This window comes from Pavona decussata, unplaced genomic scaffold (genome assembly GCF_977016875.1).
Source record: "Pavona decussata unplaced genomic scaffold, jaPavDecu1.1 SCAFFOLD_48, whole genome shotgun sequence".
NCBI classification, from domain to species: domain Eukaryota; kingdom Metazoa; phylum Cnidaria; class Anthozoa; order Scleractinia; family Agariciidae; genus Pavona; species Pavona decussata.
Window position 1 is genome coordinate 904,920 of NW_028145470.1, and position 13,950 is coordinate 918,869.

Below are 13,950 nucleotides of genomic sequence, written 5' to 3' on the forward strand. Positions count from 1 at the left end.
AAATGCGCGCAAAAAATTAAAGCCTTTGTGAAGTAACAACAATATTTTCCGGATGTTGTAAAAAAGAACTACGCATGAATTGAGCACAGAAACGTCCACTAGCATCGAGAAAAAGGCGTGTCGTAAAAATCCTACACAAAAAGCGTATCTTAACCGTTTACAGATTGTACCTCCTGTATATTCGTTTGATTTATTCAATTTCAAGTCATGAATTTTTAGTGTCGTTTGATTAGTCTCTTTTGCTCTCTTAATTTGTTTAAACGCTCTTAAAGAGAAAAATCACTGACAACTTTTCACTTTTCTTGCTCATTAAATTGTGCTTTTCACTTCTGTGAGAAACACCCCAGCCGTTAATCAATAGATTTTTTGCTGTCATTCAATCGTTGTGTTTCGACAACAAAGAAACGATTTCTTTCCTATTTTCAGATTGTTTTTTTCCAAAGGCATCGTAGGTAGATTTAAACACGACTACGATAGCTTTATTTTTAGAAGATTTCGCGGTGACATGCGTGAATATACAAAGTTTGTCAGGGGTGGAAATTTAAAAACAAAACAAGAAACTTTCATGGCGCAAACAACTGAAGTTAGTGTATTTATTATAGAAAAAATATTAAGACGCTAAAGTTATTTCTGTCACAAAATATGGCCCTTTAAGAATCATAAAAATAAGGTATCACAGAAACATGTTTCTCGCAATAGGTAATGCATATGTGTGGTACTCAATCAATATGAATTTGCTTTAGGTTGTGAAAAATTTAGTTTGAACTGAATACATTTGTCTTACAAAGTTTGTTATTTTCGACCGAGTTGACCATTTTAAGCCAGAGGATCAAACTAATTGTTTGGTGGCAAGTTTCATTTATGGCAGGCGTGGAAGATCATTTGGTCAGTCAAACAACCGGAAAATAGGAACGAAAGCACTCTACTGTACCTACATGTGCATTTATGAGAAAAGAGCATCTGTTACTAAGACATACGTGACTTGAAAAATGATCAGTTTTTTGTAATGAAAAAAGGTTCTGAGGTCTAACGACAGAATTTTGATTTACAGCAAAACTCCAAACTATCCTGAGGTAGCTAATTTGTAACTTAACTGTAAAAAGTTAGAATAATGGCCACTTTGAGGCCTCTCGAGTTTATGATGCTTTATTAACGAATATAATGCCCAAAGCAACTAACCAATGCTTTTCCAATGCGTATTTATTACTTTTATTACCAGAAAAGTGAAAGCTTTTAACAATTTTCTCGTAGGGTGCTATCAGTCAAGATTGACAAAACTTGTATCTACTTCATTAGAAGAAGATTGTTTAGCACTGCAAAATGTTTCTGTATTTTAGCTACACCGATGGCAAATAAAAATGATGTTTTTTTTGTGACTATAAGGATACAAAATATGTCGGTGACCTCGTTATCGGAATAACGAATATATTTTTCATTTGGCAATTTTGTTTTTTTAAATCTGGGATCCTGTTTTTATTACATTTAAAACGGCACTGAGGCACTAACGACTTTTTTTAAAAACGTAAAATTATATCCCGACTGCATAATGTATTCCTGGTTTCGCTCAAACGGGGCTGGTAGAAGGAAATGTTGAACTGACGGCCTTAAAACTTTAGAGAAGACTTGGCGTGAATTACTGATACAAGTCTTAGACGATAGGTTAATTTATAAACTGCCATACTGTTCAGTAGAACACTTCCGGCGTGCATTGTGAGACTAGTTTTATCTGAATGTTTAGTGAAATGAAATTTGTATCAAAGAATCAAAGGGTTAGACTCGCAAGCCATTTACTAGCCGGGTTTTTAAAACATCGTGCAATTTTAACATGCATTTTTGGTTATGTTTTAATACAGACAAAATGATGGATACGGCAGGTGTGAGAGACTACAAGTCGCTTTGTTAAGAGAGGAAAAGGACGTTTTTCTCAATTAGCACTAATTGAAGTGGTGAGAATAAAAGAAAACAGGCTTTTTTTGCTCATTTTGTTTAATACACGCGCCAGACACCTGCTTCCACCAGTTAAACTTAATTGGAAAATAAAGAAACCATTGCCACTGAACCTAGCCTCCAACAATATTCTCTGTGACATCGGTTGGTCTTCTTGCCCCGAGATATGGTTGATAATTGAAAACGAGCGTCAAACACAATAATAGCAAATTGCTTTGAAAATGTGTTAAATCTTGTAGCTTTCCATAATTAGGATGGTTGCAAAAATTGGCTGACAGGCAGAGTGATAACAAATGAGTTTTAATTTGTGCACAAACAACTCAGCAGACTTCCACTTTTCGAGTTTAAACCCTTCCTTAAAAAAAATAACCAGTGTCTGAAAAATCTAAATATATAAATAAATTAAAACTTCGATTTTTTGGTGCATATATTTGTGTTCATGATGCTATTGGTAGATTTCGCCCTCAGAGAATGAATGTGCGTTTCCCCTCTCCACCCTCCACCCCACGTTAAAGAAAACAGATGTCACTCAGCCAGTTTAGTTTAACACAGGGCGGAATATTTTTAAAAAACTAAATTCGGGTCTATAAAAGTATGGACTTTGCCATTTTGGATTAAAGCAAGGTCAAGTTTTATAGTTAAGGCCTGGAATAGTCTATAATAGATTATATGTTTAATTTGGTGTGCAAATATTTAACCTTCGAGCTCCGAGCCACAAATGGCTCCAAATCAAACCTCCCCACCCCATTCCTCCTTCATCAGGTTTCGTCTTTGGAGCTAAAGAAAGGCTCTCAGTTAGTTTGAATTTCTAGTTTTGAGACTGAGTAAATTCACACTTGAACACTAAAAAGGCCAAGGCGTTACCTTAAACCTAAAGGGACCAGTTTCTTCTTTTGGTGAGATCTGACATATTCCGTCTTAAATTAAACATCCCCAGACTAAACTCGGTAGTTTATAAGTGGATATTGTTTATAAAAAAAGGATTAAAGTATTTTTGTCCCGTTCAAAGCTTAAAATATCGAATTTTTCAAAGCCGAAGCGGCTCAGTCAAGCTTTCCCTGACGAGATTGATATGATGCAGAGCTTTTCAGTTAACCCTCCCCTGCTAACGAGAGAGAGAAAATCTGATTATTATTGATCTCATGATGTTGTGCCAACTTTCAATTGTGGTGATGAGATACAAAGGTGGGATCTTTCAAATGGAGGATACTGAAGTGACTTCACACCTTTTTTCAAAGTTTCTGTTCAATGCATCAAATTTTAAAAAATTATCCTCCTACTTTTATACCCCGACTCTTGCTTGGCAAGGGTTTAAATGGCTGGGTGAAAGTTTGCTTTTTTGTTTGTTCGTGCTGCACGTAACTGAGTTTCTTGTCTCTTTTCGCCGTTTGACTGCCACAAATTCGCGGTTTAGGAATACAGCAAAAGACAAAACACGGCAAGCTTGATTACTGCGGAAGATTATAGCGCCGTTAACTGAGAACGTTGAAATTAAAGGCAAGCAATTTAACTCGGCACTGGATAAGAGCGAAGTCTGCGGGCTTGTGGATAAATGCTAGACAATCCGTTGATTATGGGAAAAGAAAAAGACTTTGGATCGGCTCCTAAGGGCTTCCCAAAAAAAGCCAACTTCTGAAAATATAAAGCCCAGAACCACCTTGAATATGCAGCTCCCACACTGAGAAAAATATTACTCAGTAGCTTCATTAAAATGGTCACAATCCACAGACTCGGAAATTAGAGCTACTGACCTAATCGTACAGCTGTTAAATAGCACCCCAAGAAAGTTGTGTCCAGTAGCTTTCATTTGAATGGTCATATTAGGATTTAGACAAACGACTCAAAAGTTAAACCCAGTTTGGACAGTACAATAAACTACCACAGGAAAGTACTGCCGAGTAGCTTTCATTTGAATGTTCACGCTTAAGGATTCCATCCACTGACAAAGTTAGAACCACCTTGTACAGCATCAATGATAAACAGCACAACAGGAAAGTACTTGTTTAGTAGTTTTGATTTGAATGGTCACACTTTAGGATTTCGAGCACAGGCCAAACAGTTAGAACCACCTTCTAATTGTACGTTATACACAACAAACAAACAGCACCACAGGAAAGTACTGCTCAGTAGCTTTCATTTGAACGCTCACTCTTCAGGATTTCATCTACACACTCGAAAGTGAGAACCATCCTGTACAGCATAATAAACAGCATCACAGGAAAGTATTGCTCAGTAACTTCAATGATCACACCTCAATTCACCGGAGTGCTATCTACAGATTCTAATGGTACAGCTAACCTTGTACAGCACAATATAAAACAACACAAAACCTACAATACTGCAAGAAACGGTTTAGCTCAGCAGCTTTCAGTTAAATGGTCAGTCACATTTTCACTTACATTTCACTTACTAGATCGGCAGAACCATCTCATACACCATCCGTCATAAACAGCTCCAGGAAAAATTCCGTAAACAGTTTTTATTTGAATGGTCAAATTTAAAGATTCCATTGTACAACTCATAACTTGAAAATCATATCACGATTTGTCTTTGGGCGTCAAGAATTAACAAACTTTGAATAGCTTAGTTATGTAAGACCCCAACAAACCGAAGTAAACGATCCAGTATTTCCCTTTAAAAATAGTGTTGACAAAATCGGCAGAACACGTTTCATAAGCAGCCACGCACAACAGACCATTTAGTAATTTGTGAATATTTCGAATTTCAAAGCCATGATTTCAAAGTTTTGCATTGAATCATTAACCGCGAAATCACATGCCAGGGATAATTCATATTTTCGTTTTACAATCGATGTTTTGAAAAGGTCATTAAACTCTTGGAAACGTTCTTGACATTTCAATGTTGCCGGAGGGATGTAAAGTACTTGTAAGGAAATTGGTTGAAGTCATAGGACCGACAAATCACGAGAGGAAAGTTGAAAGAAAACCGACAATATTGACTATCAGATGAATATGGGAGAATGAAAGATAGCCAGTGCCGTTTAGAAGCACCATTCCCCATTAGTTTGTAAACTATATTGAAAACCTCCTCATTTCATCTAGAAGAAGCAGAAAGGACATTTTCCTATTTTTAGCATTCGACAAAATGGTGACTTAAAAATCTCAAGAGTGAAAACATTTAGAAAGTATTTGAAGAAATGATTGATGAGATCATGATTCTAGCTTTAGATGTATAAAGTATGTCTTTCTTTTCCTATATTATTCAAAGATCCTGTACTTTTAGAAACAAAGAATATTTGATTTTTTTCACCGGAAAAAGTAGCTATTACATGTGTGAACAGATATCGAATTTTGAAGGAATCTAAGGCTCAGTTCCAAACTTTTCCTGTTTCCTACACGAACTTAAGGGCGAAAACGTGATAAAATGTACTGTAGTAACGAGCTAAACGTCGGAAATGGAATTGTTTTTTTTATCCTCAAAGAAACACTTGAATCATGCAGAGTGATTTTAGGAGTTTCAAAATATTTTCCCGTTGAATACATACAAAATTTGACGTTAAATATGCTAAATCTGCTTAGTGGTCCGGGGAGGCATCAAAATAGCTAGACGAACACCTATGTTTATAATTCTCGGCATATTTGGTTAAAGATTGTCTATTCCTCCGAGTCTTGGTTTTTCTCTTCATTTTAATGTGTGAAAGGCCCTTATCCCTCAAGAATAGTTGAGCGCAATTTAGAAAATTATCTAAAATGGCTGAAAGATTGAAAAAAAAAAAAAAAACTATTTCAACGCAGAAAATTCTCTTTTCATATAGCGTTGAATCGATTCAGGATTTCAATCACAAACTCAGAGGTAAGAATCACACATTGTATCAGCAAGTTTGCAAGTTTCCTGTGTTCATCATTGAACGCAAGTAGATAATCCTTGCGCAAAATTTTGTGAGTAAAAAATTTCAACTAGCCTCTGATTGACGGCACAATAGTGTGGGGACGTATTATATTCCATCAATTGTATGAAATTTAGGCCAGTTGACATGACCTTTTATCGAAACAAACATCGCTGTAATCACTGAATACTACAAAAACAGATTGGGTTGATCGCTTAAACTGATGTATTTCGGTCATTTTGTTACCCAAAATATAACGAGAAATTTCTTCCGGGATTAAGAGTGCGAATACTAAGATTTTACGCTTAATCCTCGGCAATACTGTTTTCTCAGTATATAACGTTCTTTTTTTTAATTCCGTCGAGTTTCGAAAAGCAAAAACAGATGTCGCTATGATTTTGCGAATAATCAGCCTTGCTCTATTCACATTTTAAGCTGAACCCGACTCAACCTTGTGAAATAAGGAAAGAGATATAATTTCATATGAAATATAGTTTACACAGATCACACTGATGGATGCATCTATCATTAAAAACAACAATTCACAATTTATGATCTTTGGCTGTTTAATGTCAGGTCATCCTTAACCTTCTTGATTTACTGTTCTGTGTTATATTGAACAACACGACACTGCCGAGACAATTGTTTACACACCTCCAAGGCCACGCGACAACCTGTTAAACAAAGAATTACTAAAACTGCCTACGCTGTTTGAATTCTTTTCAGGCAAAAAACGATAATCTTTTGTTCTCTAAAATTAATACTAAAGGCCTTTTTTGAATTCAGCACACAATGTCATTTCTCTTGCTGGGGCGTTTTAACCATCTTTCACTTCCAGATGGTTAAAACTGGAAAAGATATCCAAAATTTCCCTATGCCGGTGAAATTGAGGAGCAAAGCGTACCATAGGAAAGTACTGCTCAATAGCCTTCACTTGAATAATAATCACAATTTATATTTCACCAATTGACTAAAAAGCTTGAACCACCTTGTGCAGCATAATAAACAGCGCCACAGGAAGGCACTACTCAGAAGCTTTCATTGGAATGGTCACAGTTTAAAGAGGATTTCAACCACAGACTAAAAAGTTAGAACCACCTTGTACAGCATAATAAACGGCACCACAGGAAAGTACTGCTCAGAAGTTTTCATTTAAATGGTCACACTTTAGGAGTTTATCCGCAGACTCACGAGCTCTCCGAAAAACTAAGATTCACTGAACTTTGTAGCAGCTGTCGTGATTTGAATCACCAAGTGCAATGATCTCTTTCCTATGGTAAGCACGGTATATCCAGTATTAAATGTTGTGCTTTGAAAACGTGTGATTTGGTGGATTTTAAAACGGATCATTTGTGGTTTCGAGAGTGGCGAAAACTATCGCCACAAACCAATTAACAGTTTTGACGATAACCGCCCAAGGTATTTTGGACCCTTGCCTTAATTCTTGCCAAATTTAAATTTCGCGTTATTATCATTATTAGCAATATCACGCAACGAAATGGTTCCCGAAAAAATAATTTTAGCATTTAAAAAAAACTTTCTTATCAGTCATTGTCCTAGCGAAGGAATTGAATTGCACTTACCAGAGAACAATCTCGAGGGTCGAAAATTGCAAAGAAACCTTCCGTATCACAAACACCTTCTTTGTATTGTTTCTCGAGTTTTAATTAACAAAGCTATCATAAATTCGTATACTGTTTCATTTCTTTTAAAAACGCTAATTGCAGTTGTTCATCCTGTATGTTTTGAATATCACTTTCTTCGCATGTAGCGAAGCAGCCTTTTGTTTGTATCCCGTTATTAACTTGCCGATAACAGACTGAACAGTAGATAAACCCCGGTGTTTTCTGCCTTTTGTAACAATCGATTTGTTCAATACTCTGTTAGGTGAAAAGAAAGAGCACTTTTGAGACGAAATAACACTTGCTGTAGTCAAGCAATTTGCGCGCCACCAGCTGAAAAAGCTTATAACCAAAATTTGAATTTCAAATTGCAAATCTTGCCCCAGGCAAGGGAAATTTGTTAATGAACGCGTTAAGAAGACAGAGAGAAAAACAATGTTTTCAAGTTGTTTTGTTACATTGGGGGAAGTTTACGTAACCGAGCAACGGTCTATCTTGGCCAAGAATTGTCCGGCTTCCTCTTTACTGTAAAACCCATGCAATATTAGCTGAGAGAAGGCAATATGAATCGGACGATAACAGCTACTGGAAGTCCTAGTCTTGTACTTCAATGGTATCTGCGCGTACAAAGTAAATTTCAGAAGATAATACAGCTCAACACTACAGCTTGTACTTAACCAAGTGTCTGACACATATTGAACTAAGTCAATGTTTACGCTATTCCGCAATGCTTGTTTATTTTTCTTTCTCGGACATGCATACCCCAGTTCACACGCTATCTGAAAGTGCTACAGGGCTTCAACCAAAGGATCCGGTTCGCGTATTACTCTCGTCGGGCTCTCAGCCAACACCCTTCTAATCTTTTGGTTTGACCCTTTACATCCTAAATTTTGCCGAATTCTCACGTACTTGATTTTTTTAACGGCAAATATTAATTTTTCAAATGAAATCATCTATTACTTCGCCATTTCCGTGGCTTTGTAGCGAACGTGATGTTTTCACAGCACACTTCAGAGGTGCCATTGAGGTTAGATCCTACGCGCGAGACCGTATTCAAAACTTTTCTTCACGGGCAATAAAGTCTTCACAGTCGACTGTGGGCTGTATCTTAGAAACAAAACAGACCTCGTATTTTTCAATTCGATGCAAGGTTTATAAACATGTCGCACAGCTAACGGTTTTGTACCGAGTTTAATCGCGATGAAACGTGAATTTCCGAGCGCGTGTGGTCAATAGGAAGCCGTTTGCACTCGATAGGTTTTTATGTGGTCACGTTCAGTTGATGGTGTGTGAGTTCTATACCACGCGATACATCACGCGTCCACTATTCGTAAAAATTCATGAATTTTGTGGACTTTAATTTATGACGTTATTAACAAATGCTAAAACGCAGCGACGTGTATAGACCGAAGCCCGTCCCTGTCTCAATTTTAAGAAAACAAAAACAATCCCAATACAATCTTGATCCGCTTTGTCAAAGAAGTTTAGCTTCTGTAATAATACAACTGTAAATTGAAAACCGAATATCTTTACGGTTTTATTTACGATCATTGGTTCACTGCTTGTACAGTTTCTAGATACGGTGCCATATTGCTTCTTATCGCCGGGCGAATAAAAAATGCATACAAATGAGAGTTCCATGTTGTCTGGCGCCGTGCTATAACCATCGTATAACCGAGTACAGTACAATTTATCGGAAGTCACTTGGCGCGCTTTGAAAGCCTTCTAAGATTACATATCACACGGAGGGCGTCACAAAAATAGCATCACTAGCTTTCCACGGTTGAGTATAAAACGTACGCAAATGGCTCGATCATTAAATAATTTATTCAAAAGTAACGGATACCTTCTTAAGAACGCATCAACTTAACGAAGCGGATGAAATTTCTACAAACTTCGTCGTCCAAAAATTCGCGTGAACATTATTTCATGCCAACGCAGGCTAAAAATAGCGAGCTGTTTTTAAGTGTACATATTCTAGGGCCTAGAATATTCTATTACTTTTTACCGTAACATTATACAAAAGAGTACACTTCAAGGTTAAACTGATAGATAACCGGGCATCAAGAAGTCACGAAAATAAATATTTCTTTCTCAAATGATTTTTCATAGCTGCGGCAAATTGAAACAAGTCTTTCGAATGTAATCGCATTTTGATCTCACTTCATTTGGTGTTATAGCGCTCCAGTAGCGGAAAATTCACAGCGAGGATTGTCCCTGTCGTGGATTTTTAACCTAAACTGTAATAACAAAGGGTTTATCCCATAAATTGCACACTTTTCCCTCCATCTTTGCGACCAGTTTGCTGGCAGAATGACAATACTCTGGCCAGCACAATATTCATTCACCTCGGAAAAGAAATTCAATGACATATTCTATTGAAAATTCGCGTCGGGTTGTTGTTGCAAAGCAAAGCAAACTGTAAGCAGGACTTGCTCACTTATTCAAGAAAACATCTTTAAAAGGATCGAGACATGAACAGTTATCTTTCAAGAAATAAAATCAAAACGTGGTCTCACCTTAAATTTCCGAAGTAGACACCGTTGATTTTTCTTGAGTAAGTTATCCAGCGGTCAGCTATCTTTTCTAAGTGTTTTAACTTAGTCAACCAGCTTTAGTAGCAATGCCACCTCAGGTGTGCTGTGGCCAAGAACACGTTTCCTTTACTACCGTCCAGGGTTACTAAAATACCATACAAAGAACAAACAATGCGACTGTCAATTACATTATGTTAAAAGGTTTCATTGTGTTTTATTTTGACCAACCACAGCGCGGCATTGTGTTCAACCAATCACAATACGCGAAGCTACTACGCACGAAATCGTTGTACAATTATGTATGAGTCTTCCTTTAAAATCCAATACAGCGATAAACAGCAAAAGAATATTGTCACTGTAGTATAGCGCTGGCTTTAAATGAACAAGGATGTCAACAACAGACAATGTATTTTTTTCATAAAGAAGGCAGTTTGGTTTGATATTTTTCCTTCAGTGGAATTCTGAGCTACTGTAACCGGGAAGCTAACTCGCCCCCTAAGCTGCTATGGATCTTTTTTTAAGCCATGACTCTTCTCCAATGGAATCAACGCCTCAAAAAAAGAAAAACATTAAACCCCCTTCCCCAAGTATCGGGTTTATCGAACCAAAATAACGTTAACATATTTCACGTGAGAGCGTAGACGTAATAAATATCATGTATAGCACGGACAAGATCTCGTATCAGGTCAGTGTCATATGAACGAGATAATTTTCAGGGGCTATTTCGGTATGGAAGTGTCTCGGCCGGCGAGAGAGAATTTATGTATAATGGGATGTGTCAGGTGAGATAGGAACTTAACTAACACATAACGAGGGATAAATTGGCTGTGCAGTTTCTACCACTTTCCTCTTTGGTTTTGAAAAAAGCAACAGTTATCGTGCTAATTTGTGCCTTGATTCGAATTTATTCAGCAGCTTTTAATTACAGACACCCTGTAATAAAAACTGTTGATAGAAATTACGACTCTCTTTCTTAAGTTTCAGTGACGGAGGTCATCCATATCTTCAAACTTCGAGTTCTATCTTTTGAGTCTGCAGATGAAATCCTTAAGTGTGACTATTCAAATGAAAGCTACTGAGCAGAACTTTCCTGTGGTGCTGTTTATTATGCTGTACAAGATGGTTCTAACTCCTGATTCTGTGGATGAAATCCTTAAATGCGACCATTCCGGCAAATTAAAGCTACTGGCAGTATTTCCCTTTAGTGCTGTTTACTTTTCTATAATGAAGCAAAATGAGAATTGTTTTTCCGAGCTGGACAGTGAGCCTTAAAAATAAGGTGGTCTGTCTGACAAATGAATTTTACAAACAGATTGAAGTTGTTATAAGTTACGCAGTTATTTAAATTTTCCCAGAAGCTGTAGCATGTGGCTAGCCAGTTGCTATTTGATCTTTCGCACAGGAAGACCGTCCTGGCAAAATTAAGCTTTATTTGCCTCGCGCATTGTGATAGCAAGAAGATCACAATTGTGTATTCTTAGACAAGGCTTAAATTGGTGGTAGCAAAAAAATCACCATGTCTCATTTTTTTATCTGCCTGACTCAGAAAAAGGAAGTCATAATTTTTTTTCTGAGCAATCATTGTCAGAAAACTTAAATTCTCGGTGCAAATTGGAAACAAAAATAGATATTAACTTGGTACCGACTTTAAATTACTTTTCCTAGCTGGATGGTGTATAATTGCATATGAATTTTCATTACGTGGTTTATATGCCGCCTTGGCGAATTAAGATATCTTTAAGAGGCCTCCAAAATACTTTAATTAACACATGACAAATGGTAAACAAGGTGCTTAAGGTCTCACAAGGTTAACTCGCTAAGACAGTTTTTTTTTGAAATGACAGTTTGGCCCGTCGCTCAGTCATCCATGTTTATCTTTCTTGGTTAAATTTAATTCTCGTTGCCGTTTTGATCTATGGTCGATCTGTGATCCAGACAGACGGCACTACTGCCCAGACGAGTGCGATCAAGGGAATGCTATCGATCAGTTCGTGCGCAGAGAGAGCCACTGAAGCTCAAAGCAAGCTGTGTAGTCACGTTTTCAAATCAATATTTTGCTGATTTCCGCGTCACCTGAGTTCACTATGGTATTATTATAAATAAGCTCTCTCGTCAAAACGTAGCGGTAACAATTAATCACGCTGTGAAGAACAGCTTGTTTTGCTAAACACAAAACTTTGCATACAGCCAGCGTGTTTGTTGCTGTTTCTGAAGCTTCGACATTATCTAGAGCGAACTGATAGAGATCGTTTGTTAACTGCCAATTTTCTGTTCAATGGTGTAATCCCTTTCTTTTAAATGTTTATCTTTCAAATAAGTTGTTATCAACCTTGGAAACATAATAACAAGATACGCAATAGTTTGGTGAATACGTGATTTGTTGACTGCATGGTGATGTACGGGTCATATCAGACCTTCTAGCCCAATAGTATGTATGCAACATGGAAGTCGTATCCGACAAATTGCGCCAAGATTTTGACAGTTTGCCTCCGGTGATTAATGCTTTCGATATCAGTTTATTAAAAGGCGAAAATAACAAAACTATCAACCATTTTAAAAGAAAAGCACATGGTCAAAACATCAAACAAAGAATAAACTAGACTTATTACTGACTCAAATGATCAATTGCTATGAAAATGCAAGTATGACAGACATTAAATTTAACGGTTGGAATTTATCACTTATTGATCCTTAGTCTTCCCAGAACTGAAAAAGAAAAAAAAAAGAAAAGGAGCAAAACAAAACAAAACACCATAACACCTGCAGAGCGTCTTAGTTTCAATGAAGTAGGATTTAGCGGTCGGTCATTGAGTTCCTTATAAACTTTATTCATGAATTTAGAGTTTTGGTGATTTTTATTGTGTTCACAGGACATGGCGGCTAAACTCCATGGGTGTCTTGGCGTGTTTGGTCTGCGCAAGTTCTTTTTTTCAGGTGTTTAAAGTAGTTAACTGACAAAACACAAACTTCTTCTGATGTTAATACCCCACCTCCTGTCGTGCAAGACGTAAAACAACGAACATTTCCTGACAAGTTAAGGTGGCCCAGCAATATCATTATCAATGATAGAACGTGAGGTAAATAAGAAAACCATGATCATTTTTTTTTAATTAAATATGAAAATTTAGACTGGGTTTTACTGAAGCCGCGACCAAAGAGAATCACCGCGAGGTAACAGGAGTTTAAAAACTCCATGCTTTGGCCTATCCTCTTTGTGTCTCTCGTACTTATGGAGAATTTGAATGTTCTGAAATTTTCATCATATCTAGAGCGCAACTTCAAAGGTTCGCCCCCATTTGGCCTCTAGCCATCTTCAACTCTTCCTGTCATTAGCTTCTAGCTTCTTCACCCGTTACTATCACTAATTCTCCTGCCACTCTCAAAAAGTTTAAACTCTTATCAACTCCTACTTTCATTTAGTCATTTCATGCACTCTCATCTGCCTCATGCCCTCTCAAAGAGTTTGATATCTCGTTATTTCAATTGGCCTTCAAGTCTCCTGCATGCATTTTCATTGGTTCTCGTGCAATTTCAAAGAGCTTGCCAGTTCTTGCTTTCCTTCAACCCTCTAACCCCCAGTTTCAAAATAGAGATTCTCCTCATGTTCTCATGCATTTCTTATAGTGCTATTTGGAGGATTTTGTTTAAAAATCAAGATAATTAAAACTTTAGTGATTGTTTCCTTCATTCTCATGACCTATTGGTTTGATTGAGTAGTGACATTATAAGTATCGAGAAATTAGACGCTGATCAGTATTCAGGCTTAAAGCACATGGGCCCTCTCTCATTAATTGTAAAAGAGTGTGAACTCTGCTCAACTCTCCTTCTGTTCCTTCCAGGCTTTACATCCCTAAACCAAAACTCTGAATACCAACCCCAACAAAAAGAGGCAAGGCTCCAAGGGTGTCTTGGTGTGTTTTGTTGTCTCCGTATTCTTCAGGTGTTTAAAGAAGCTAACTTTCTAAGAAACTTATCATAACCTTGCTATGAGGTTAAA

The 13,950-nt window shown here is 37.1% G+C and overlaps 2 protein-coding genes and 1 long non-coding RNA gene across 12 annotated transcripts in view; 1 reads left to right on the forward strand and 2 right to left on the reverse strand.

The window, feature by feature from the left end:
• Positions 1–13,950, reverse strand: part of LOC146481647 (uncharacterized) — a 222,333-nt gene that overhangs the window by 28,905 nt on the left and 179,478 nt on the right. The gene's annotated exons all lie outside the window — the stretch shown is intronic.
• Positions 1–13,950, reverse strand: part of LOC146481649 (doublesex and mab-3 related transcription factor 3, truncated-like) — a 76,007-nt gene that overhangs the window by 7,163 nt on the left and 54,894 nt on the right. For 6 of the 7 annotated variants that reach the window (XM_085107703.1, XM_085107706.1, XM_085107700.1 and 3 more), the window contains one exon: positions 9,936–10,098. The exons of the other annotated variant lie outside the window; for it this stretch is intronic. The gene's annotated coding sequence lies outside the window, so the exon portion shown is untranslated. The remainder of the gene's footprint in view (positions 1–9,935; positions 10,099–13,950) is intronic. 7 annotated transcript variants of the gene reach the window in all.
• LOC146481650 (doublesex and mab-3 related transcription factor 3, truncated-like) overlaps positions 10,142–13,950 on the forward strand; it is a 58,070-nt gene continuing 54,261 nt past the window's right edge. The window contains exons 1-2 of one of the 3 annotated variants that reach the window (XM_085107695.1): positions 10,142–10,735; positions 12,824–13,893. The gene's annotated coding sequence lies outside the window, so the exon portion shown is untranslated. Of the gene's footprint in view, positions 10,736–10,775; positions 13,894–13,950 lie in introns of those variants that run through there. The other 2 variants (XM_085107692.1, XM_085107693.1) reach the window with 2 other exon arrangements.